Source organism: Nannospalax galili, unplaced genomic scaffold (genome assembly GCF_000622305.1).
Source record: "Nannospalax galili isolate Female #2095 unplaced genomic scaffold, S.galili_v1.0 scaffold126, whole genome shotgun sequence".
NCBI classification, from domain to species: Eukaryota; Metazoa; Chordata; class Mammalia; order Rodentia; family Spalacidae; genus Nannospalax; species Nannospalax galili.
Window position 1 is genome coordinate 329,370 of NW_008355275.1, and position 27,283 is coordinate 356,652.

Here is a 27,283-nt window from a genome sequence, read left to right on the forward strand (position 1 = left end):
GTTTGGTTCTCTGATTTTATATTGGAGTGGCCAGATTGCTTTTGTCTTTAGAAGTTCCCACAGAGGCCCAAGTCAGATGAGGATCAGATGGTCTCAGGCTTTCTCCTAAGGTCTGGATCCCTCCAGGAAAGATTTTGGCCTCAGGAATTTGGGGGTTGGACTGGCCTGGGAGCTGGGCCCAGGAAAGATGCTGATCTAGGGCAGCTGGTGGCCGTGCCACCCAGAGATGCAAAGGAAGATGGGGCCCCAAGGGCTCATGGGGACTGCACTAAGGAGCTGGGTTGGTCCCAGAGAGAGGCCTGCTGGTCGGAGCACAATGCATTTTTAATATATTCACCCTTCACACACCCCTCCCCCAAGTTCTCCAATTCCTTGCCTCATGTTCTTTCTTTAATCTCTAGAAGCTCATGTGCTTTACATTTTCCATTGGGCACAGGTGAAAGTACATTTATGGAAAAGCTCTTGGTGCCCAGTAGTAGGAAAGGTCCAACATCAGGGCCTGGGTGCCCAGGACCATGTGTGGAATCAATACCGTAGCTGGCCATCAACGGAAATGGGAAGTCCATGCTTGAGAATTAGTCCTCCCAAGACTAGAAATTGCAAATGACAGAACTCTCCCCGTCCCTAACATAAGTCTAGCACGAAGGCAAAGTCACTGCCATGTACAACCTGGGAACTTGGAGGAGGGTTTTAAAAAATTAATTAATTTATTTTAAAATTTAATCATTTTCATTTTAAATGTATGAGTGTTTTGCCTGCATAAACGTAAGTGCACTTATGTCATACAATGCCTGCAGAGGCCAGAAGAAGGCATCAGATGCTTTGGAACTGGAGTTACTGATGATTGTTAGCCTCCTTGTGGGTGCTGGGTACTGAACTCAGTCTTCTGCATGGGCAGCAAGTGTTCGTACCCACTGTGCCATCTCTCCAGACCCTAATTTTTTATTTATTTTTATTTCATGTGTAAGAGTGTTTTGTAAGTGCAAGAGGCCAGAAGATGGTAATGGATTCCCTGGAGTTACAGACAGTTGTAAGCTGCCATGTGGATGCGAGGAACTGAACCTGGGCTCTCTGTAAGACCTGCTGAGTCATCTGTCCAACGCTCTGTGAATGTTTTTAACCAGCAGGACTTAAATGACTTTTTTGGACACTTGCTTTCTAATATGCAAGTTCAGGCATTTCAGATATTTTCCAGCAGGTGGCGCTACAAACTCTCTCCTGAAAAGTCAAATCCTCTGAAAGTACGTGTGTTTTGAATCACCCAAGACAATAAATCTATGTCAAATAACTATTCCCACTAATGAATTCTCCATGTCTGAAAATACCTTTGCCCTTGAATAAAGATGCTCAGCATTAAGAATGATTACAAACAGTCCCAGCACAGGAATGGCAGAGCTGCAGTTGGGATCAGAGGAATGACCTCGAGTTCCGACTGCCGCCTCTTTAGACTGTTAATGTAGAATTCGTTGGATAAGAATAAAAACTTTGTGGTGATTTGTCTTAGCTTAACACTTAAGAGTTTAAAAATTGAATCCTACCTTAGTCTGTTTTTAAACACTCCAAATGAAAGTAAGGAATTGAGAGATGGTTGGTGTGCTCAGAGACATCCAAAGTGACCCATTGTGCAAAGCCACATTGGGACACAGAGAAGTTTTTTGTGGTTGTTTGTGTGTTTGGTTTTTCAAAAAACAGACAATCAGGATGGAGAGATGGCTCAACGGTTAAGAGCACTGGCTGCTCTTGCAGAAGACCTGGGTTTGACTTCCAGCACACATAGTGGCTAACAACTATCTGTAACTCCAGTTTCCAGGGCTCTAACACCCTCTTCTGACCTCTGTGGGCATTGAATGACATGGGTGCACCTACCTACATGCAGACAATGCACTCATATTCATAAAATAGAAATAATAAATAAAAAATATTTTTAAAAACCAAATTTGGTCAGCAAATAAGGATCAGACACCAGGTTAATAATCAAGATTTGATTTTTAATTGGATGAGCTTTGTTGTATACTTAAAACCTACATTTTCTTACTGGAAATTTCATAAAATTTCATAATGGTCTCCATGTATTCACTACCTAGCTTTGATAATTAACAATTTATGCCAGACTTGTTTACACTGTAACTAAACCTCTCTATCTTCTTTGGATTTCATTCAGAAATACTGTTAAATTGATTAAAGCTCACTAGGACTTCAGCAATGACCATAAAACAGAAAATAAAAAGCTAATGTAGAAGTTGCTGTGAAGTTAGGAAGTATTTAGGGTAAGTGCAGAACCCTAAATAAGTGAGCTAAAGGAAGAAGGCATGGATGGGAAAAAGAGAAGAGAAGGAAGGCTAAATAAGTGAAAGGAAAAAGAAAAGAGCAAGCAATTAGAAAGCATTCTAAAAAACCCACACAAAACCCCAAATAGTTTTCCAACATTGAGAAAGTTCAAAAACAATAATAGGAGGCTAGAGAGATGGCTCAGGGGTTAAGAGCACTGGATACTCTTGCCGAGGACCTGGGTTCAGTTCTCAGCACCCACATGGCAGCTAACAACCCTCTATAATTATATAAACCTGGCCATCTGACACCCTCTTCTTGCCTCTACAGGCATTATGTGCATGGGCGTACTTACATACATACAGGCAAAACACTCACACAGACAAAGATAAATGAATAAAATAGATACATGTAAGAACAGTAATAAAATGTAAGAGTTTTAGCTGGCTGTGGTGGCGAACGGCTTTAATCGCAGCACACGGGGCAGAGACAGGAGGATATCTGTGAGTTCTGGGCCAGCCTGGTCTACATAGCAAATTCCAGGCCAGCCTGAAATATAAAATGAGAGCCTGTTAAGAACAACAACAAAACCAGAAGAGTTTTTAAATCAATAAGATAAAGTCAAAATAGTATTAAAAATATAGTAGAGTGGCAAAAAAGGTGTAAATGCAGGGGATTGACAAAAGAAAAAGAAAAAAATCATCCAATAAAAAAGTGTAAAAAATTAGATGAATTTATGAAGAGGAATAGAAAATAAAATATAATTTGAAAAACAATACGGTAAAAATATTGCTGAAGTATAATTAAAGGAAAAAAGGAAGAAAGAACAAGATGTTTTTTAAAAAATTAAAAAAAAAGATGAAGAGTTGAAACAAAAAGATGAAGAATTAAAACAGCTTCTTTTGGGTCCTCAACAATTTGGAGATGGCCAGCTGTTCACGTGGGGTTGGAGGAACCGTTGAAATGGAGACTCTTGTCTATCTTGTGGTTTATGTTGGTGTTGCTACTGCATTTAGACTAGTGTTCGATGTCTGCCATAGCTGTCTTCCATTTCCGTAGCGTGTTTTCTTTTCATGTTAGTGACCTCTGCTGACCACAATTAGCTTTGCAGTGTGTGGGCCGAGCAGCGCCCCCCCCCCCCCCCCCCCCCCCCCCCCCCCCAACCCACTGGGGTGGCTAATGTTCTAGCTGTGGGCATCTCCCAAGTGCATTAGTGGTGTATGACAGTATCCTGTAGGGAGAATAGTTGTCATCTTCATAAAGTCAGCTATGTGTGCTTGCAAAGGATCATCACAGCTGTGCTTGCAGACTGACAAGATGGGGATGGCGAGGCTCATTAGACCCTTATCTGAATATCTAGCCAATCCTCTGAACCAGTTGTAAGCAGTTTTTCCCTAATTACATGTGGCCTCAGGCATCTTGAGGGAGGGGCTAGAGTATATAGACTGGGGAAGTTTAAGGGTAAGGGGCTCCATCTGCACAACCATGGGGGAACTGTCATCCATGCTGGGTGCAGACCTCCCAGTGTAGCTGCTATCAGGGTCACCCACTCTCCTGCTTGTAACCCCTCTTCCATACGCTGTAAGTAAGTCTAATAAACTCATTGGTTCCTCAGGGTGAACTTTGGTGGAATTGTTGGGTTTGTTGTTGAGACCTTAGAAGGAGAGGGAGGGAGTAGATGTTGCCTGTCCCTCCCCCAGAAAATTTTAGCAACAATTAAGAATGTGGAAGGCAACCACAGCACTGAGAGCTGTACAAGCAGAATACATAACTTCGTATTGTCAAGACCTCTGTAACATTAATCACCCCACTGGAGGGATGCAGCTGTGGATGACATGTAGACCATCAGAGCTTCCCTTCAGAGTTCTTTGGTTCTACCGCAGTGAGGGTGGATGGGGGCTTCCAGGAGTTGGTCCATATGCTGACCTCAAGATTCATCTATCGGACTTCAGAATTGTTCTCAGCTGGTAAGTCCTGCTTTCAGTCAAGGAGGGCGGAGTTATCTTTCCTTATGCATTTTACTAGGACTATGGGAGGTTTTATTTGGGACCCCAGGGTAGCTCAGTTTTAAACAATCGGTGCTCTTATAAGAACAGCTCCTGCCACAAATGGGTGACAAAATGGGATTCCTCTCTACTGCTGGCCTGACAGTTGGAAGAACCACTATCACCAAAACCTGCAGCTGAATCTGAGGCTTGTGCAGACTGTGGCCTTATCCCGAAGGTAGGCCTGTCAGTCTCCATTAACCAGGGTTGCCTGGCTTATCTTTTGGATGAAGCTTCTGCTTTTCTTCCTCCCACCGGACAGCTGCATGACTGCGTTATGCTCAGCTTGACTTACTCTTTTCGGTGTGTCACCCGTTTTCCCCCCCACACCCTTTAGGCAACCTGGCACCATTTTTGTGAATTTCCAAAGCTCTTTATCTATTTCTTTTTCCTTTTCTGATTTTGACACTTCTTCACTAAATGACACAAAGGCAGCTTCCAGTCCACTACCTTATCTAGCTAGTATATTTTAATCTAGAACTTCCTTTCATTAGGTGGTGCTCTTATGTCAGACATGACTGTTCTTAAAGCAATGCACTTTGCTAGAGCACCAGTGAGCAAAGTTTATGTCGTCACCCGATTCACCTTGCTCTCAGAATGAACCTGTTCCTTCTCCACAAAGCTCTGGATCCTCCTAGGGGCCTCAGGAGTCACACCCTCTCTGATGTGTTGCATATCCACTCAGGCCTTGCCCCTTCTCCATGCTCCTGATAACATAACCCCTTATCATAGTCCAATGTAAATATTCATGACATGTCTGTCCCCACTCCCCTCCATTTTAATATAAGTACAAGGATGGCTGCAATTTTATGTCACTCAGTTGTGTGTCCCCAATAGCCACTGAGCATAGGCCCTGACCTATTAAAAGCATTTAGTATTGTTGAATGAATGAATGAAAAGATCACATTATCATGTATTTCCAATAACTGAATTGCTTCATGGATGTTTGTGTCTTTCTCCCACTCTCTCTTGTTTCTTTTCTTTTCGAATTTTAATATTTCTTTTAAAATTATAATATAAAAATAACATTCTTTAAACATTTCACATATGTATACAATGTCTCTCAATCATGTCCACTCCTTCCCCTCTCCAGCTTCCACTGGGATCCTTCCAATATATTTCCCTCCCACTTCGTGTTCTTTTTTAAAATTATTTTTATATTTTATCATTTTTTGAATGATGAATTTCTTTTTAAAACCATGTATATTTTATTGGTTTTTGTGGATTTCATTCAATACATCTTAATCATATTTAGACCTCCTCCCCTACCTGCACCCCCACAAGTCCCCCGCAACCGGATTTCATTCATTCTGTCACATGTGTTAAGGCCTATTGAGTCAAGTTTGTGTTCCCAGATTTCCTTCCGTGTGAGTTCATCACTGAAGCCTGGTTGGCCTACCTAGAGTCTCTCTCTTAAAGAAGACCAACTGTCCCTCACCCAGCAGTGATGGCGTGCCAAGAACTCCATCTCCTAGCTCCTCCTCCACATTCTTGGCTCTCCAGAATCTAGCACAGTGTAAACTTGGAGGCACTGTCCTAATTTCATTTCTGTTGTTGTGATAAAACACCATGACAAAAAGCAGCTTTGGGGAAAAGGTTTATTTGAGCTAACAGTTCCAGGTTACAGTCTGTCTTTGCAGGGATGTCACATCTATAGTCAAGAGTGGAGGAGGGGTTGGAGAGATGGCTCAGTGGTTAAGAGCACTGGTTTCTCTTGCAGAGGACCTGGGTTTGATTCCCAGCACCCATATGGTGGCTGACAACCATTCTTAAATCCAGTTCCAGGGGCTCCAATGCCCTTTTCTGGCTTTTGCAGGCATTGCACGCATGTGGTGTACTTACATACGTGTAGGCAAAACACTCATACACATAAAATTAAAAAATAAAATTTTAAAAAATTAAAAGAACAGAGAAGAAATGAACGTGTGCATATTTACTGCAATTCTGTTACATTTTCCTAGAGTTATGCAATTCGCATTGATTAGAAGTTTAAAAAAATGGCTCTCTTCATAGATTTGCATATTTTGTGTATGAAAATTATAAAGAATCTGTAAATGGAGAACTGGAGAGATGGCTTAGTGGCTAAGAGCACTCACTGCTCTAGCACAGGACCCAGGTTTGGTTCCCAAGAACCATCCAAGTGGATGAACTTGCACTGAGGGACATTTGGGGATACTAACTTGACTCAATAGGCCTTAACATCACTGACAGAATGCATGTAATCTGGTGGGGAGGGGAGGGTTATGGAAGGGTGCCAATGGGGAAGGGTGCTATAAAGATGATTAAGATGTTCCATATGAAATACACATAAATTCAATAAAAAAGAGAAAAAAAGGTCAAGATCAGGTAGATTGCCTAGAAATAATTGAGAAGTCAGAATTACAATATACAGTACCACTTAAGCCCTCAGTGGGGAAGAGGAACTAAAACTTGTATTTCACAATTGGAAAATAGCTTAACAAAGCAGCTCTCCCATGTACCATATAATCTCACTATAGAGATTATATTTTTTCAGGGAGCATAAGACATAGAATCAATATTATTTATTATTGCTTCTTGCTAGTGTGACATTATGTAAAGTGACTTAGGTGGTGGCTGTCACAATGATTATCTGCAATCTTGATGACAAGAATAAATGCCATTGACTCATCTGGAATCCTGTGGAGTTAGAGCCTGATTTCTGAAATTCTTGAAGGGCAATTGATAAAGTAATGCTGATTAAGTAACTCTTTTTCCTGTTATCTGTCTTTTTAAACTACTGAAGATATATAGAATTGGTCCTTGCTCTCAGACTTAGCCTGGGAATTGGTGACAAGGATGTCCCAGTGGAACTCTTGGGGCATAATCTTGGGGGTTATGTCCTTTAGTTCTCTGACGTAGCCCCCAAGGGGAGTCATTTAGTTCATGACTCCAAGGTTGTTTCTCAAATTTGGTAACTGGGATATCGAGTTACATCTGGCAATACCCCAGACACTTGGAAGCCAGAAGTTGGCAAGCTGTGTTGGAATCACTATATCAATATGGGTAGCAGACTCTGCCACAGAAGTCCTGGTTCATTTAGTGTCACAGAAGCAACCTCCTGCCTCATTGTCCTGCCTGTCATTTTATTTGAAGAAGAATCTAAGCCCCAGAGAGTAAGCTGATCTTTGAATATGCTGATAGTCAGGTTGGAACCAAGATCATGTACAAGTTTTCAGCAGAAATATACCCGTGGGTTTTATTAAGCCACAACTAAATGTGGCCCAAGCAGAAGCTTGCCAAGGGTGCACCTACAGAATTTGAAAATGTTGATATCAGAAAGCAAAATAACCACTGGGGAGGTGATCTTCAAGTTATGCCCAAATCAAGAAGGTATTAGACTTCAGGGTTGGCAGGATGACTCAGCAGGTAAAGGATCTTGCCCGCCAGTCCTGATGACTTGAGTTCGATCTCTGGACTCCACATGGTGGAAGGAGAGGACCAATTCCCAAAAATTGTCCTCTGATGCGCACTTGTGCACCACTGCAAATGTGCATGCATGTATGTATACACACCACCCAACACTCAAAATAAATAACTAAATGTAAAAAAAATTTTTTTAAAAAGATAAGCTTCAGACTTAATCACATCCTGCAGCTTATGAGAAGACATTCTGTAGCCCGCTGCAGGGTGAAAGCCACTGAGCTTCAGCTCATGATACATGTATATGTTTATAAGCATTTTACTTTACAATAATTACCAAAAAAGTAGAGATAGTTCAGAGTTGCCATGTACCCCTTTTCCAAGTTCCCTATTATTAACATCCTACATTTGTATGATCCATTTCTTATCACTATGAGCCAATATTGACAAATTTAAAATGTACTTGGAGAAATGAGCTAGTTTTTTTTCAGTTTTCAAAAATCAACAAATAAACATATATTTAAGCTATACAACTTAATTATTTTTGTAGTACCTTACATACAGGAGGTAAGAACTGTACCACTGATATTTTATTTTATATTTATCTTTTAAGATTGCACTCATTTTATTTTATGTATAGTGTGTGTGCTTGTGTATATTTATATGCATCATATATGTACAGGTACCCAAGGATGCCAAAAGAGGGTGATAGATCCCCTGAGTTGGAATTACACACGGTTGTGAGCTGCCTGATATGAATTCTGGTCATTGAACCTGGTCTCTTTGCAAGAGCGGTAAGTGCTGTTAACCACTGAGACATCTCTCCAGCCCCTGATATTTTGACATATGTCTGCTTTGTGAAATGCTTACCATGATCCATACCAATCACCTCACAGTTACTTTTTCTCCATGTGCATATGTGGTAAGAATGTTCATTATTAACCCTCTTATCAATTTCAAATACACAATATGGTATTTATTTTTATTTGAATATGGAATGTTCCCTTCTCCCCCCAAACAACTCATATGCTAAAAGACTTTGTCCCAACTGGTGGATCCAGTCACTGATAGGTGCTGGACCATAAGGGTTCTGCGCCCATTAGTGAGTTAACCTACTGATGGATTCATAATTTGATGGAATGACTGGGAGGTAGTGGAAACTTTTAAAAAATTAATTCATTTTTATTTTATGTGTATGAGTGTTTCGCTTACATGCAAGTGCACATGTGCATGTAATGCCTGCAGAGGCCAGAAAGAGGGCATTAGATCTTTTGGAACTAGAGTGAAGGATAGTTGTTAGCTACCACGTGGGTGCTGGGAACTGAATCCAGGTCTTCTGCAAGAGCAGTCAGTGCTCTGAACCATCGAGCCTCTCTCTAGCCCTGGTAGAAGTTTTGAGAGGTGGCACCTAATTGGAGGACATAAGTCACTGGGGTTGTGCCCTTGGTTTCTTGTCCCTGACCTCTCCTACTTTTCTGCTTTCTGTCCACCCTAAAGTGAGTCACTTTGCAGTACTACCTGTTTCCTAACAGCATGATCTGCCTCACCATACATGAGCAACAGAATCAACTGACCATGGACCATGAACTAAAACAAATTTGTTTTTTTTAATGTTTAAATTTTTGTTTACTTATTTTTATTTTGTATGAGCTGTATCTCTAGCCCAAATGTTGCTGTCTTTTAAGTTGTTGTTTTTAAGGTCTTGGTTATAGAGAAGAAACTAACAAAGATATTGCTAACTATGTCATCAAGCTACAAATTACATATCTAGAATTTATTCTTTCATAATTGAAACTTTGTATCCTTTACCAACAACTCCCTTTCCTCTCCTCCCAGTCCCTGGCAGCCACCATTTTACCTGTTGTATTGATAAATTTGATATCTTAAGTGGCATATAAAAGAGTCAATATAGTGTTTGTTGTTTCATGTCTGGCTTACTTCATTTAGCATCATACATCCATGCTGTCAAAAACGGCAGGATTTTCTTTTACATTTCTCTGTTTTCAGAAGGTTTTGATAATGTTTTAAATCATCTGCCTTTTCTCTTTCTTGTGCATCTCCCTCTTGAACTCCATAATGTGTATATTAGCTCACTTGATGGTGTCCCATAAGCCCTGTGGTTTTTTTTAAATTCTTTTTCATTATTATTTTTCTCCATTAACTAGGTAATTGTACCTGATTCTTCCTTCTGCTTGATTGAGTCAGCTTTGTAAACTAGTGCACTTTTCATTTCATGCATTATATTTTTCATGTCCAAAATCTGTTTGCTTATGGGTATTTTTTTTCTCTTTGTTGAATGAACCTCATTAAAAATGTGTGTGTGTGTGTGTGTGTGTGTGTGTGTGTGAGTGTGTAGGTATGTGTTGTGGTGTGTGCATGTGAGTATGTAGGTGTGTACACCCATGTATAAGCTTGTGGAGACCAGAATATGATATCGAGTGTCTTTCTTTAACACTCTGCCTTATTGCCTTGAGACAGGATCTCTCACTGAACTGGAAACTCATTGTTTTAGCTATGCTGGTTGGCCAACAAGCTCTTGGGATCTATCTATCTCTACCCTTCTCCCCTAAATGCTAGGGTTACAGGCACAAGCATCCATGCTCAGCTTTTAACATAGGCTTTGAGGATTTGAACTCAGGCCCTCACATTTTTAGAGTAACTGCTCTTAATTACTGAGCCATCTCTTCAAGCCCGAATGAATTTCTTCTGTTCTTGTATTGCTTTCCTGATCTAGCTGAGTTGTCTTTTTTCTAGTAAACGCTCCCCCCACCCCTGCTCCCGGCCACACTGATTTTGTTTGTTTTGATACAGGATATTGTACAGGATATTGCTAGGAAGCCCAGACTGGCAGAGAACTCATTATGTAACACAGATTGTCCTAAAATTCCCAGTTCTCCCGCCTCAACCTCCTGAATGTTGGGGTTATAGGCATGTATCACCACACCTCATACTGAAACATTTACTTTGGATTCTTCATTGGACAATACAGAGATCTCCATTTTGGGGGGGGGGGGATTGGTTACTGGAAATTTGTGTTTCTTTGATTGCATCATGTTTCCCTGATTCCTCGTGTTCTTTCAGTCTTGTGTTGATGTATAATACCGAGCAAGATCCATGGAGGAATACCACATAGTGATGGTCAAATTAGGAGTCCTTTATTAACAGTCGATGGTCAGAGAAGGGGCTAATGCCCCAAAGAACTGTCAACCCTGAGGAGAAGTAGAGCAGGATTTATAAAGTTTAAAACCATAATTACATCATGCCAGGGGCAAAGCCAATAACCATAGTTACATCAGATCACCATAGTTACAGCAGACTAAGGGCAGGTCAATCAACAAAGGTTTTTCAGTTAGCAAAAAGTTTCCATAAAGAAAAAACAAATTTCTCAGAATTGTAGAAACAATGGGCTCCATAGAGATGCAGTGTAGCTGGGAGGGAGGATGTGCTACCTGGACTTGCTACCTGGCTACTTGTAAGTTTCCCGGTATTGTAGAAACAATGTACTCCCTGAAACTACCTGCATGAGACATTCTGCTTGGCTGGTGGTAGTGGGACTGGCTGGGCAAAAACACAGGGTAAAGTAAAAGTTAGCTAGAGCAAAGTGGAGTTGGTTGTGCCATTTCAGATGTCTGTACTTAAAGAAGCAGTTACTTCTTCCAGATATTACAGACTTCATTTAATAGGGAAAAACCTACTCCTGTAGGTGGAGGTGACAGCACCAACTGGCTGGGGCATCTTTTTGCTCTAGGGTATGATATGTAGCAGTGTGGTCTCCAGCTGGTTTGGCATTTGGGGTCTGTTGTTGAAAACTGGGGGTCCTTGGTGGTCAGAGGGATGGGGTGAATGTAGGTAAAATGCTTCCTACTCTCCTGTGTGCCTATCCTCAGCTTTGTGCATTATTCAGTTTCTGTATCTTTTTGATTGTTCTAGAGCTTTCTTGGAGCTATTTTTCATTCATGGATTTTATTAAACTGTTATTTTTATGGGAGGACACAGGATGGGTTCTCCTAACCTACCACGTTGCTTATGTCTGTTGATATACAAACTTTAAAAAATTTCCCTTTTATTTATTACTTTTGTGAGTGGATGGGGTGTGTGTGTTGGGGGGTGTATGTGTGCCACAGCACGCTTGTAGAGGTAAGAGGACAACTTTCCCTGGGTTCCACCATGGGTTCTAGGGCTTGAAATTGGGTTATTAGGCTTGTGCAACAAGCACATTTACCTGCTAAACAATCTTGCCGGCACTGGCATATGAGCTTTTGATGAAAATTTATAAACTGGAAAATCCAAGACCCCAGAAAGCAACCAAGCAAGGAAATATCTCTTGTAGCTATGCGTCTAAATTTGACTGCAGGTGAAACATTTCAAATATTATACAATTTAATTTAATTTTTTTTATTATTCTGTGTGAATGTGTGCACACGCATGCTATGGCATATGTATGGAAGTCAGAGGATAAAATGTTTTCTAACATATTTTGTATCACACTGTGATTTATCTGTTTATCTGTCTTCCTCTCTTAATCTCAAGTTTTTCCATGTGGGAGACTATTATCACCAGCTTTGTATCTCTAACTCATAGGTCACAAATTCAGTAGGTGGTGAATAAATGTTGGATTATTGAGTAAACAACACACAGGGGAGTGTTGAAAGATTCAGATTTTTGTTTGAAGGAATGTAATTCGATCATATGATTTATCTTGCCCTAACCTAGGACTGTAGTCAATGTATTCCTTTATATTAAAAACACATTTTGGGGCTAGAGAGATGGCTCAGCAGTTAAGAACACTGGTTGTTCTTGCAGAAGACCTGGGTTCAAATCCCAGCACCCATATGGTAGCTAACAACTGTCCATAACTCCAGTCCCAGGGGATCTGACAACCTCTTCTCACCTTCTTAGGCATTGCACGACACAGGTACACTTACCTACATGCAGGCAATACACATAAAATAAAAATAATAATAATAAATAAAAGTTTTTAAAAAGTTAAAAAAAATCAAAACACATTTTGGTTTGAAACAGCAGTGATTCTAAAACCTAGCTCATGATCAGTGCTACCTCTGCTCCCAAACAACCCAGAATCTGAGATAAAGAATCTCTAGTCATGAAAAAAGACCATGGCAAAATTCTAATGCACGAGAGAAAGTCACTAGGGCAAACTGAGCTGCAAGGTCAGGACAACAGAATGTGGGTAAATAATTCATAGAAATGAAGACACGCATGTTGTGGGTTCTGTATCATAGATGCTAACATGCTTAGGAAGCTTGCTATGCATTACAGAGACACTAAACAAACAAAAATGGTGCCTTCCAAAGGGCTACAGAAATGGGTGGACACCTCAATGTATGCCTGCTTCTGAGAGATTAACCAAAACGCACACATCAAAGCCTTAAAAATAGCCACGAACCTTTTTCGTGAGTGAGCCTAGACCCTTGTGCAGACAAATGATCTACCACTGAGCTCCATCCACAGTCCTTTCTGTTTTATTTTTGTTTTATTTTTGAGATTTGGGGCTTACTTGCAGTCCAGGCTGACCTGAAACTTATGATCTTCCTGTCTCCACCTCTTGAGTGCTCAGGCATGATTTCTTTTTAGATTATGTTTTGAGTAGTGGGCTTCATAATGGCATTTTCATACACAAGAGTCATTATATTTTTCTCTCATTCGTTCATAGCACTGCCCTCCAATACTTTCCCTCACCTGATGGTTTGCTTTATGCATTATTATTGTGAATGTGGGTGTGACAGGGTTTCACTATGTAGCCCTGGCTAGCCTGGAACTCGCTATGTAGACCACCATCCCAGGCTGGCTTTGATCTCACAAGGATCCTCCTGCCTCTGCCTCCCAAGTACTAGGATTAAGGGTATGTGCCACCATGACTGGTTATGCATCATTTTTGACCTAGGGATTTTACATTGAGAATTTATCCTAAGGAAACCATCATGAAAGTGCAGAGGAAATTAGCCTTAAGGATGTTCATCATAGTGCCATCTCTGGTAGCAAAAACAGAGCAACACAAATAGAAACAACGTCATCATTCACTAGCAAAGATTGGCCAAATTAACAATGGAATGAATATTTATCTACAGCAACTAGGAAGATGCTGTAGAAAAATAGTTCCAGATACAGGAAAATGTTCATTATCTATTATTAAAATTTAAGAAACATATTACAAAGTACTGTGCAAAGTAGATCTCATTTTGCAAGTAAAAGTCTGTAGATGGAGTGAACAGAATGTGATGGCTGTGGTTTTCTCTGCATTAAAAAAAGTAAGGCTTGGCAAAAGTTCATTAGTCTTTTCTGTCTTTAATGATTTCTTTATAGAGATCTTATTTTAAAGTGTTATAATAAGAATTCATTTAATTTTATTACATTTAAAATTTTAATTTGTGTGTGTGTGTGTGTGTGTGTGTGTGTGTGTATGTGTATGTCTAGGTCGGAAGACAACTTTTGGGATTGGTTCTTTCCTTCCACCATGTGGATCCAGAGAATTGAACTCAGGTCATCAGTTTTGGGGGAAAGTGCCTTTCTTACCTGGTCTTATTTATTTTTATTAACACACAGTAATGGTTGAGTGTGGATCTCACACAGCACACATTGATCAACTCCAACTTCCATTTTCCTCCCTCACCTTCCTCATCTCTAGTAATCGCTATTCTATCCTCATGTTGGCTTTTTAAAAACTTCCACATATGAGTGAATGGTGTCATACAGTCCTTGTCTTTCTGTGTTTGGCTTATTTGGTTAACATGATGTTCTCCAGCTTCAGTTGTCCATTCATCTATTGATGGTCCCTTAGGCTGATTGTGTATCTAGCTTTTATGAAAAGCAACACAATAAACATGGACAAAGAAGTGTCTCTTTGAACTAATTTCCTTTGGACATATACCAAGAAGAAGGATAGCTGGTCTGGTTTTAGTTCTTATGAGGGTCCTCCATACTGTTCTCCGTAATAGCTGGAATCATATTACCACTAACAGTGTAAGGAGTTTTCTCCACATTCTTGCCAACACTGATGAATGATTGATTGGTAATGACCACTCTAACTGGGGTGAGATGGTACTTCATTGTAGTTTTAATTTGCTTTTTCCTGGTGACTAATGATATTAATCATTTTCCCACATATTTATTGACACACGTATTTCTTTTTTTGTGAAGAATCCTGATTTTATATGTGCATACAATGAAATAGGATCACATTTATTTCCCATTCTCCATTCCAACTTCCCCATATCCCCTGAAAAAGCCCCCTCCTCAACTTCATATCCCCCTTTTTTGGGTACCCCTCCAAGTTCAGGTAGTGTTGCTCATATGTGCATGGATGTGGCGCCATTCACTGCATTTACCCATTTTTAATTAGATTACTTGTTTTTTAAAAAATTTCTTGTTGTTTTTTTTTTTTTTTTAAACAGAGTCTCTCTGTAGCCCCAGCTGGTCTGGAACTTGCTATATAGAATAAGCAGGCATTTTGTTAGGTATTTTGAGTTCCTTAGGTATTTATATATTAACTTTCTGATAGATGAGTAGTTGGCAGATGTTTTCTACTACTAAATAAAAACTTAACAGAAAAGGAATACTTTCAAAAACATGCACATATAAATAATACCAATATGTCAAAGTAAGTCCTTATCTTCTGAAGCCAGCTCTTACATAATACTTACTGTGTATGTACCAAGCATGATTTCAAGAAGTTAACACCTGTTAATTTGCTCAATCCTCACTTTTTCTATGATCCTTCCCACTGAGAAGAAACTGAAACACAAGTAGGTTCCTAAACTTCTAGAAGCTGGATTTGGACCTCAGGAGTCAGGGTAGCTCCAGGGAGATCTGTGTCTTCCTGTCATCATTGTCATGACGTCCACACTGGGCATGCTGGAGGGGAGTATTAGGTAAGCTTTAGCAGCACATACTAGAAAGTCTGCTGTGTTTTTAGCTGTGCAATAGATCCTAGGCAACATGTACTGGGTGAAAGTTATCTTAAGTACCTCCTATCCTGCCCTGCCCACTTGCTAAGTTTGGTCCTTCATCTGCTTGTTGATACTGAAGCTCCACTGTCTGTCTGGAGTTTGTCTGACATAGTTCTTTGTGTTAAAGTATGTTCTCTTTTTTATTTATTATGTTAATTTTATGTATATGAATGTATTGCCTGCATGTATGTAAGTGCACTCATGTCATGCAATGCCTACAGAGGTCAGAAGAGGTTGTTGGATCCCCTGGAGCTGGAATTATGGATGGTTGTTAACCACCATGTGGGTGCTGGGAACAGAACCTGGGTCCTCTGCAAGAGCAGCCAGTGCTCTTTACTGCTGAACCATCTCTCTTAGTCCCTAAAACATGTTTTCTTAACATTTGGTTTTGTCCTAGGCAACTGTTCATAAATCTTCAGAAACAAGTTAACACACAAGAATGTTGTCATGTTACCCTTCTGGGCAACATGTACATACAAATAGAGACCTTCTAGAAAATTATTCCTAAAGCCAAAGAATTTACTCTGGTGGTAGAGATTTTGGATGCTATAGGGGAAGTAGTTTAAGTATTATGCTCAGCTGGCTTAGGGGATAACTGTGTCCAATTATCTCATCCTTGGCAGACTTCCTTATGAAGGCTAATAAAGCTACAGATTCACACATAGCCGCCTGGTGGCTCGAGGTGGCCGTGTGGCCCAGTTCCAGCCTGGGTCTTTGGTGTGGAGAGAAAGCTTTTGTTTTTCTCCTAAAAGAAAAACCTTGATGGTTGTGCCCTGCAATACTTTCTCCTGTCTTCCTTTGGGTGTCCTCAACTTGATACCTGCTTCTGTCTTGGCCATTCATGAGTGGAGGAGCTGGTCAGAAGAATCACAGAGATGCCAGCCCTGAAATTGTGGAGCCACTGAATCAATACCAGCAGTCGCCTTCATTCAAATTCTTTATTTTTATGTGAAAAATAATCTCTGTGTTAAATCAGATTGTCTCAAGCTCACAGCCAAAGCATTCCTAACAAATACACACATTTTTCAAAACAAACCACAGTTCACATTCCTGGCTCTGTGAATCATTGTTCCAACACTATAAGAAGGCAAACAAAATAAAAAGCCCATACAACTGTGTTTAGTTACATCATTTCTGAATATCTTATGTGTCTTTACTTAATTTCTGATTACTTTAAAAAGGAAGCTGTTAAGATTTAAAAGTTAAAAAACATAACAACCAGAGGCCATGAAATATCATTATGGGTAAATAAATGCCATACATACACAGCACTAAAAATTTCATTTTACTGACTTGACAGAAACATTTGTCAACATATATTCATCCAGACTTTTGGTGACTATATTATAGTATTAATAAATCCGTCATATTTTTTTACCAGTACACAATGCAGTACCAACCTGGTCAGGTATCATTTCTTTTTTCTTCCCTTTGTTTTTTAATCTGTTCTTTTACAGAGTCTTCATCCCTCCCTCCTCTGTTCTTTACTTGATCCCCCCTCCTTTTCTGTCCCTCCTTGTGTGTGTGTGTGTTGTGTGTGTGTGTGTATGTATGTATGTGTTTTGTGTGTGTGTGTGTTGGGCATTGTATTACTTTTTTCCTCACTGTGATAAAATACCTGAGTGACTTAGAGGAGGAGAAGTTTGCTTGGCTTATAGTTCCCATGGAGGGGAAGGCATGGCAGCTAGAAGAGCTCTGTCCATAGCAGCAGGAGCGTGGGATGATGGCTGCTTGTTCACCTTTGTGGCAGGCCCTAAGCAGAGAGCATGTGACCAGACCAGAAGTGGGTGTAACCTTCAAACTCCAGCCCCTAATGACCTATTTCTATCCCATGTTCCAAAGGTTCCACAGCCTCCCCAAATAACACCACCAACAAAGACTTAAAAAATACTATTTTTATTTTATGTGTATGAGTGTATTTCCTGCATGTATGTAAGTGCACCCATGTTGTGCAATATCCGTGGAGGCCAGAAGAGGGCATCTGGTCCCTGGAACTGGAGTTACGAAACCTTGTTAGACACCATGTGAGTGCTGGGAATCGAACTTCCATCCTCTGCAAGAGCAACCAGTGCTCTTAACTATTGAGCCATTTCTCCAGGCCCATAGACTTTTACTTTTTAATCACCATCTAACAATTGCAGGGATTAAACCCAGAACCTTGCACATGCTCAGCAAGTGATCTACCACTGAGCTATATTCCCAACACTTTTTTTTTGAAAGTGTAGTCTGTAATCCTATACCAAATGTCCAGTATAATTAAAAATAATGCAATGCAGACTTGAGAACTGTGTGCTGGGTGCCTTCTCTCTCACAGACAGAACTTTCTGCAGTTCATCAGAAAGGCTAGCCTGTGTGGGCCTGTGAACCATATTGATCTTCGACTCCCTCTTGGGTGTGGTCGTGGGGTCCCTGTAGGAGATCAGCGGGAAAGGGTGATGTAGAGTAGTTGTTCCAATGGTTCCTGTTCTGAGAGCATCTCAGGGCAGCTAGGCTCCTCCTCTTAACAGAGAATTTCCTTCATTTTCTCTCCTCCCAATTCCAGAGACTGTATTACTTTTCTCCTCACTGTGATAAAATACCTGACAGAGTATTTTAGGGATTGGGCCTAGGGATGGCAACAGCTTGGCTGATAGTGGATTCAAACTAGATACTGCACTGTGCAAAAATGGCAACCACTGGCCCCATATGGCTATTTAAATAATTACAATGAACTCAAATGAAATGCAATTAAAATTCAGTCCCTCGGTTCCAATAGTCATATTTCTTTTTTTTAAATTTTTTTTATTTATTATTTTTATTTTATGTGTATGCATGTATTACCTGCATGTAGGTAAGTGCACCCATGTCGTGCAATGCCCGCGGAGGTCAGAAGAGGCTGTTGGATCTCCTGGGACTGGAATTACAGATAGTTGTTAGCTGCCATGTGGGTGCTGGGATTCGAACCCAGGTCTTCTGAAAGAACAACCAGTGTTCTTAACTGCTGAGCCATCTCTCCAGTCCCTCCATTAGTCATATTTCAAGTGCTCAATGGGTCATATGTGACAAGTGGTTCTAAGACTGGAGCCAGGATCCAGACTGTTCCCATCATCACAGTCTCACTGGGCAGTGCTGTTTGATGTGGACAGCTCCAAGACTTGACTTGTCCCCTTTTCTCCTTCATGCATTGTCTTCCTTAACTTCCCCCCCTAATATGGGGGTCTTGCTATGTAGCCCAGACTGGCCTGGAATTTGTAACCTTCCTGCCTCGGCCTTCTGAATAGCAGACATTACAGATGTACACTGCCACACTTAGCTGTTTTCCTTAAAATAATCAATGGCATTCTTGCTTTTCCTTACCATTTTACCACATGTGTAAATTTCCTAGTTAATACATTTAAAATTTTGCCCATTTTCAGCTCTAAAATACAGTTTTGTTTTGTTTTATTTTTGCTGAAACAGAGTCTTACTGTATAGCCCAGGCTAGCCCCAAACTCACAATAATCTTTTTTCCTTGACCTCTTAAATACTGGAATTATAGGTGTGGACCACCATGTTCAGCTAAAATGTAATTCTACATTTCCTTCCTTCTTTTCTTCCTTTTGTCCTTCCTTCCTCTCTCTCTTTCTCTCTCTCTTTCCCTCCCTCCCTCCTCTTTCTTCTTTCTTTCTTTCTTTCTTTCTTTCTTTCTTTCTTTCTTTCTTTCTTTCTTTCTTTCTTTCTTTCTTTTCTTTCTTTCTTTCCAAGGTTTCACTATGTAGACCAGGCTGGCCTTGAACTCACAGTGATCTGCCTGCCTCTGCCTCCCGCATGCTGGGAGTAAAAGTGTGCACCACTATGCCCAGTTCAACATTACATTTTTTTTTTCTTTTTGGTCTTTTTGAGACGGGGTCTCCCTGTAGCCCCAGCTAGCCTGGATTCGCTATGGAGACCAGGCTGGCCTCAAACTCACAGAGATCTGCCTGCCTCTGCCTCGCGAGTGCTGGGATTAAAGACATGCGCCACCACACCCGGCTAACATTACATATTTTTATTATCTTGTTTCTTAGCTGTTTCAAACCTCCACTCATAAGTATGTAGCTATTGTTTATTCATTTTCATTGCTGATAAGGCATGTCATTGATAATATTCACACACACAAATCCACTCTTCTGCTGCTAGATGTTTGTACTGTGTCTAGCTTCTGTTTATCATAAACCATGTGTATATTTCTTTGTGTATTCTTGTGCACATAGGTAGATGTTCCTATAGCTATGGGAGTGGAATTGAATTGCTAGGTCACAACAGACATATTTCTTCACCTTTCAAGGTTATGAAATCTGTTTTCTGAAGTGATTGGACCAATTTACATTGCCATCAACACTGAAGGTCACACGTGTAAACAGTATATGAGAACACTATTGGTTGCTTCATCAACACTTGATAGTTCATATGTTTATAGTTAGTCATTCTGAGGTGTGTGAAGGAGTATTTCATTGAGATTTTTAAATTGCACTTTCCTGTTTACCAATGAAGCTACTACCTTTTCAAGCTCAATTTCTACAGTCCGGAATCTCAGCATCATTGTTAAAAACACTGTCCTTTCTAGGTGCCCTATATGGCCACTTCTGTTCAAATCAAGGTCCACACATCAGTGGGTCTAAGTTCTCTACATTACATACTGGTTTCTTTGTCACTGTATCAATGCCACAGCTTTAGCTATGGTCACTTTGATATCTACACATCTTATGATCTTCTAGAGCAAATCCTTTAATATCGTATTCAAGATTATCTTGAGTTGGCTCATGGTGGCTCATACCTGTAGTCCTAGCATAGAAGGATTATTATGAGTTTGAATCCATCCTGGGTTAGCTGATCGAGTTCCAGGCCATCCTGGACTACAGAGTGAGACCCTATCTTAAAAAACAAAACCAAAAAAATCAACCAAACAACCAAACAAACATATTGTATTGAGTATTTGGGCCCTTTGTATTACCATATGTGTTTTAAAATCAGCTTGTCAAGTTCTAAAACACAACAGAACTGGAAGTCCTTTTGAATCTTTCAGCCAATGAACATGGTATACCTTTTCTACTTATTTATTTTAAAAATATATCTTAGTTGTATAAGATATCTTAGTTAAATAATCCCTATAGAGGACTTACATTTCTTTTTTAAAAATATTTTATTTACTTTTATTTTATGTGTATTGCCTGCATGAAGGTAAGTGCACCCATGTCGTGCAATGCCCGTGGAGGACAGAAGAGGCAGAGGATAGAAGAGGCTGTCAGATCCCCTGGAACTGGAGTTACAGACAATTGTTAGCTGCCATGTGGGTGCTGGGATTTGAACTCAGGTCTTCTGCAAGAACAGCCAGTGTTCTTAACCATTGGGCCATCTCTCCAGCCCCAAGACTTACATTTCTTAAAGTATTTTATTTCTAGGTTCTTAATATTATTGATGCTATTATTTATAGTATCATTTAAATTTTTTAATAATTTGTTTTAATGACTGTATATTGTTTTCATATCCAACAGCATTCCTAGGATTTCTTCTTATTCTAACAATGTGTAGGTAGCTATTTTTAGTATGTACATAACTATATAATATAGAAATGACATTTTGTTTTTCCTTTTCCAATTGCCCCCCCCCACCCTGAACTGTGATTTCCCCTGTGGCAAATGATATTAAGCAAAGGTTGCTTGGGACTCTTCCTTATCTTATTACAATCTGAAATGGAACGATTTCAATGATTAACTACTAAGTAAATGATTCACTGTAGTTTTATGTTTTAATTTTTTATTGAGCTTTTGTATTTTCATACAACAGTTCTTAATCAAATTTAGACCCCCTCCTCCATCCATGACTCCCCCATCCCCTCATGTATTCCATCCTACATGGTAAGTCCTATCCAGTCAAGCATTTGTACTCAGATGCCCTTCAGTGTAAATTCGTCCACTGGAGTCTAGTCAGTCCATCTAGAGATCGTGTATAAGGTATACTCTCCCTCACCCGGTAGCAAGCAGTCTCCAGTTGTTCTCAATCTAGGACTGGCCCACCACCTGTTTCTCTCCTCCCCTCTGGGTCCTTTTTAAATTAAGTTGGCATGGGTCCTGTGCTCACTGCCACCATTGCCACAAGTTCACAGGTGTAAGTTTCCAGTGGCCTGAAAGCCTCTGTTTCCCTGTGTTCATGAACCGGTGCTGGCTCTTACAGTCTTTCTGCCCCTTCTTCCACACTGGTCCGTGAGCAGTAGGTATGTGAAGTTCAATACAAAAGTCCTGTCCAGGGATACACACTCTGCAGTTTCTTATTCTTTAAAACTTGACCAGTTGTGGTCGCTCCGTGTGTATCGCACCCTGTTGTATATGGAAGCTTTACTGGTGGAAGTTGAGGGATGCATTAGTTTTCTCTCTACCCCTCCTCATGAGCCTTAGTGTAGAGATTCAATTGTAGATGTGTCACCTAATACTGAGCATCTCTCAGATGTATATTCTCTGTGTCTGACCAGTTGTGCAATTCTTCAGTGGCCTCCATCTGTTTCAAAAAGAAGCTTCTTTTTTGAGTGATGTCCCGTATGCTTGTCTATAAATATAAGGATCAATATTTAGCATTTAGTAAGAAATTTCATGTGTTTAGAGATAATGAGATAAAGTTTTCTCTAGGATCTATGCTCTCTTGCCATGTGTATTTGGCTGAATTTACAATGTCACCCATGAGTTCACTCCCATTGAGGGGGTTTTAAGTCCAGTTAGATAGCTGTTGATTGTCTCCCAGATAACAATGCCACAACTGCACCAATAGAGGTAGTTTGCCATGCCAATCTTTATGGTTATTAGGCTTTAGGGCTGGGTTGGACCATTGATTTTTCTCCCTTGGCAGTTTGCATATTATCATCTAGAATTATGAGAGCTAAACTTCAGCTAGAAGCCTTCCAGGTCAATTCCTGCTCCATGCTCCAAGTCCTGTATCTGAATATGTCCTGTCTTCAGCAGTACAGGGTCTTATCTACTAGTCCTAGGAGATAACCAAGAGGTTTGGCAATAGCCTGTGTTATTTTGGGAGTCTCCTGGACCACTCTTACCAACCACTCAAAGGGTCTCTTCTGTCTGGCACTGTGTTTCTTACCAAGTAGCTTCCAAGTACACATATGCACTAATGTTCAGACACTATATGTACATTTCACATGGGGTTTTGAGGGCATCACATTTCCCTTTGGGTTTCCTAGGCCCCCAAGATTCATTCATCTCTATTCTTTTTCCTCCCATTCTGTCTCCCTTCTCCCTCCCTAGTCCCAGTGCCCCATGTAGTTTTATTTTTCCAGATACCCTTTATCAGCTTAAGGAAGATTCCTTTTTCTTCTAGCTTACAGAAACTTCTTTTAAAAATAAATAAACGAATTATCAACTTTTGAGTCCCTTTTTGTACCTATTGAAATGATCTTATGCTTATTTTCCCCCTTAATCTATTTGTATGCTACCCACAAAATATGAGTTGAAGAGTTTCCAGGGCTATTTCCCAACATTAATATTTTTGAAAAATGCACCTGTGGGGCTGTAAGGATGGCTCAGTGGTTAAGGACACTGGTTGTTCTTGCAGAAGACCCGGGTTCAAATCCCAGCACCCACATGGCAGCTAACAACTGTCCGTAACACCAGTCCTAGGGGATCTGACAGCCTCTTCTGAACTCCGCAGGCATTGCACGGCATGGGTGCACTGATCTACATGCAGGCAACACACGCATACAAGTAAAATAAAAAATTAAAAAAATAAAATAAAGCCAGGCGTGGTAGCGCACGCCTTTAATCCCAGCACTCAGGAGGCAGAGGCAGGCGGATGTCTGTGAGTTTAAGGCCAGCCTGGCCTACATAGTGAGTTTCAGGTCAGCTGGGGCTATAGGGAGACCCTGTCTCAAAAAGACCAAAATAAATAAATAAGTAAATAAAAAATGCACCTGTGTATCAGTTCAGGTTGTTTTAATTGCAAAAGCAGGGTAATCCAAAAAGGAAGTTTATTGTCTAATTAACCATCACTAGTACAACTGAATTTAGGCATCAAATTATGCTCCCAGAGCTATTTCTCTTTATCCCTAGGCCCTGCTTCTTCATCATCTTATGTGGGGCAAGATGACTGTCAAAAGTCACAGGGTACCTTCTTTGATTTTACAGCATAAGGTTAGACTTTTTAAAAAATCATCTTTTCCAGGAAAACTGTTATTCCACCGTAATGACTGTTGTTAGGCCATGCTTCCATTCATAAAGCCATTGCTATACCAGTAGAATACCATGATCAATGGACAGACTGTAGTCATGTGTCCACTATTGAACTGGATATAGCATCAACTTATCCTGAGGCACCTGTGTGGAGAGTGGAGGAAGGTGTGGGAGGTTCAGAGAAAAACCAGAGTATGGTTACCAGTGGTAGAATAAAGTTACCTTCTTTATACTAACACAAATCTTTACTGCTACCACAATCTCTGCTATGTCTGTTTCATGCATTCTCTCTCTCTGTCTCTCTCCTCTCAGGCTAGTCTCGAGCTCACAGTAATCATCTTGTCTCAGCCTCCTCAATGTTGGGATTATCAGTGTGCGTTGCTATGTTTGGTTGCAGGCCAATCTTAGTATGTAGATTTTATTTGGCTTATTAAAATTAATGCTAGATAGTGTTCTTTTTAATATTGTTTATTATTTTATGTTTATGAGTGTTTTCCCTGCATGCATGTAAGTGCACTATGTGTGCAATGCCTGCAGAGGCCAGAAGAGGGTGTCGGATCCCCTGGAACTAGAGTTATGGATGGTTGTTAGCCGCCATGTGGGTGCTGGGAATCAAACCCGGGTCCTCTGGAAGGACAGCAAAATATTCTTAACCACTGAGCCATCTCTCCAGCCCCTGCAAATCAATGCTAGGCATTGTTCTAAATGCTATAGATGAAGTACTCCTGTAGTTCTCATAAAAATACTAAAAAGTAGGTAGTACCTAAATTTGTCAGCTAAATTCCAAGTGATACAGTGAAGGGAAAGAGCTGGAATTGGAATTCAAATCTATTTATTTCCACCGTCTGGGATCTTTGCATTACCAAGTCTTGCTTTTCTAACCCTCTAACTCTAAAATTACAAGAATATTGAAATCGATGAATCCAATTCTCTACTTTTAAGTCCCTTTATCTCATTCCAACAGAACTTTTAGAATATTTTCCCTGAATAACACTTTATACTGTGACATACCCCAGGGGGGACATACAAGCAGAAGGAAAGACAGCTTGTTACGTAGAAGGTATGCCAATGAGAATGCTAGATAAAGCAAGGATTGGTACCAACTTGCCCCATTACTCAGCCTTCAGTAGCACCAAGCTATTTCTGAATATAACTCCACTCTGAATAACCACCCAATTGCTGAGCTCCATATAAGCATTATTTGTCGCAAAAGGCTCTCAGGGCATTTAAGACACTAATGCCCTTGTTCCTTGCTGGGAGTGCCTTGTAGACCCCCATAGGTCAGATTCCTGTATATATCTCTGTGGTTCACCCTCACTGGTCTCTGGCGGTCAGTGCCTGGCACAAACATTTGTCTTAGGTAACTAGTAGATGTGGAAAACAAAACTCCACTGCCACCCAATTATCAGTGCCCTGCTTTCATCAGGAATCTCTTACATAAAAATCATTAGCTGAGTTATTGTTTTCAAAGTTACAGCTGATTTGCAATCTGGAGCAAGGTCCTTACCTCACCACAGAGCAGTAACAAAGAGTTCATGAATTGGCATGTGTCCTTGGGCCTCACTTTGGGTAGCCCTGATCTTGTCTAGTGTTTATCTGAATGAGTCACAAACCACCTAAGGCAGAGCTACCTATAGTACTTGTTTATACAAAGGTAGTCTGTCATCATGGGGCCTTAGAAATGACAGAGTTTAATGAGTAACCCAGGCGAGTTTTATACATAATTAGCATTTGAGATCATTGATTAAACCCCACATCTTATGCTATGTATAAGAGAAGGGAATTGATTTACTTAAAATTGTGTAGTACAAGGAACATTTGTTGTTTTCCTCCTGAGGGTTTCTTCTCTCTTCTTCCATAATTACATATAGGATTTTTTTTGTTTGAGCATTTAATTCATTTATAGAAGGCCAGTGTGCTTTAGAGGGAGCACAAAACTTACAGGATGTTCCTAAAGGGTGTATTTAATTCCCCAGAGGACCAGCCATTGGTTCAGAGGTTGACACCTTACCCAAACTCGTGAATTTCAGGGATCTGGAATACTGACATTCAAAAACTCTATTACTGAATGGCCGGGGGTGGTTTGGAAGTCTGGAACAGTTGGAGTTATTTTGTATTCATGATGGAAGTTGTGTATAGGTTGAAAGACCCTGGGGAAGGCAGCCAGGACAGCAGGCAGTTATGTCACTGAGCTGCTGAATCAAACTAACCTTGAATTAGATTCTATTTCTGGACCTTCTTGTTAGTTGTGTGATTAATAATTTCCCTTTATTATTTAAGACAGTAAATTTGGATTTTGTTATTTACAACTGAATGTGTCCTAAAAGGCATTTTAATATGTTCCAAGCCAAAATTGAAATTTTCTATCTCTCTGTTTTATCTTTAATTTTAATTACATTTATTTATTGTGTGTATGATGTGTGTGTGTGTGTGTGTGTGTGTGTGTGTGTATGTGTGCCATGGGACAACATGCAGAAGTTGGTTCATGTGGATCCCAGGGATAGAATTCAGGCTGTCAGGTTGGCAGCCTTTATCTGCTGAGACATGTCTTCGGTGGCGCCATCTCTCCCACCTTGCTTCACTTTATTTCTTTGAAAATATTGTTTTCTCGAGAACGTCATACAATATATTCCATCATATTCACCCCAACTCTTCCCTTTAACTCCTCCCAGATCCACTCCACCTCACTATCTCTTCAACATTATGTTCTTTAAAAAAATTTATAACGCATTGACTCTAATTTGTGCTGTACATATTTTTCTGGATGGGAGTATGTAGGGGAAGTGCAGCCTGAACAACCTGCACATGCATGCTGCAGTCGCACCAAAAACATCCAGCTGAGTCAAACCTGTGTTCTGCCAAAAGACATAGAGTCGGCTGACATGAAAATGGCCTGATACAGAGAGCCAATGAGGAACAGACACGACCTATCAATGGACCAATGGGACTCTGGGAGGGGGGATATAAGGGAGCCCCATATCTGCAATAAACGAGTCTGCTGCTGCTGCACTGTCTGCTTCTCACCTGACTCCCAGAGTCTGTGTCATGACTCCGAGCCCCCGACAACTCGACTCTACCCCTGCCCGGAGGGCCCTAGGACACCTGCAACAGGAGTCCATCCACTGGAGCGTGGTCTTTCATGCCAGGGGCCTTCAGAAAACTGACTCTCCCTTCCCCCAAAGCCATTAACTGTCCATAGTTCCTTGGCCAGGAGTGGGGGCTCATGAACCCCTCCCTCATCCACGCTAGAATGTTGACTGGCTTGAACTTGTGCAAGTCAAGTCCTAGAACAGAATAAATATGAAAACACAACATATCAAAATCTAGGGAACACAATGAACATAGTCCTGTTTCACACTTATAATCAAACATATTTAGAAATATAATATAAAATTAATATATTACTTTTGAAATTGCCCAATATTGTTATTAACTTCATGTACTGTGTTCTTCA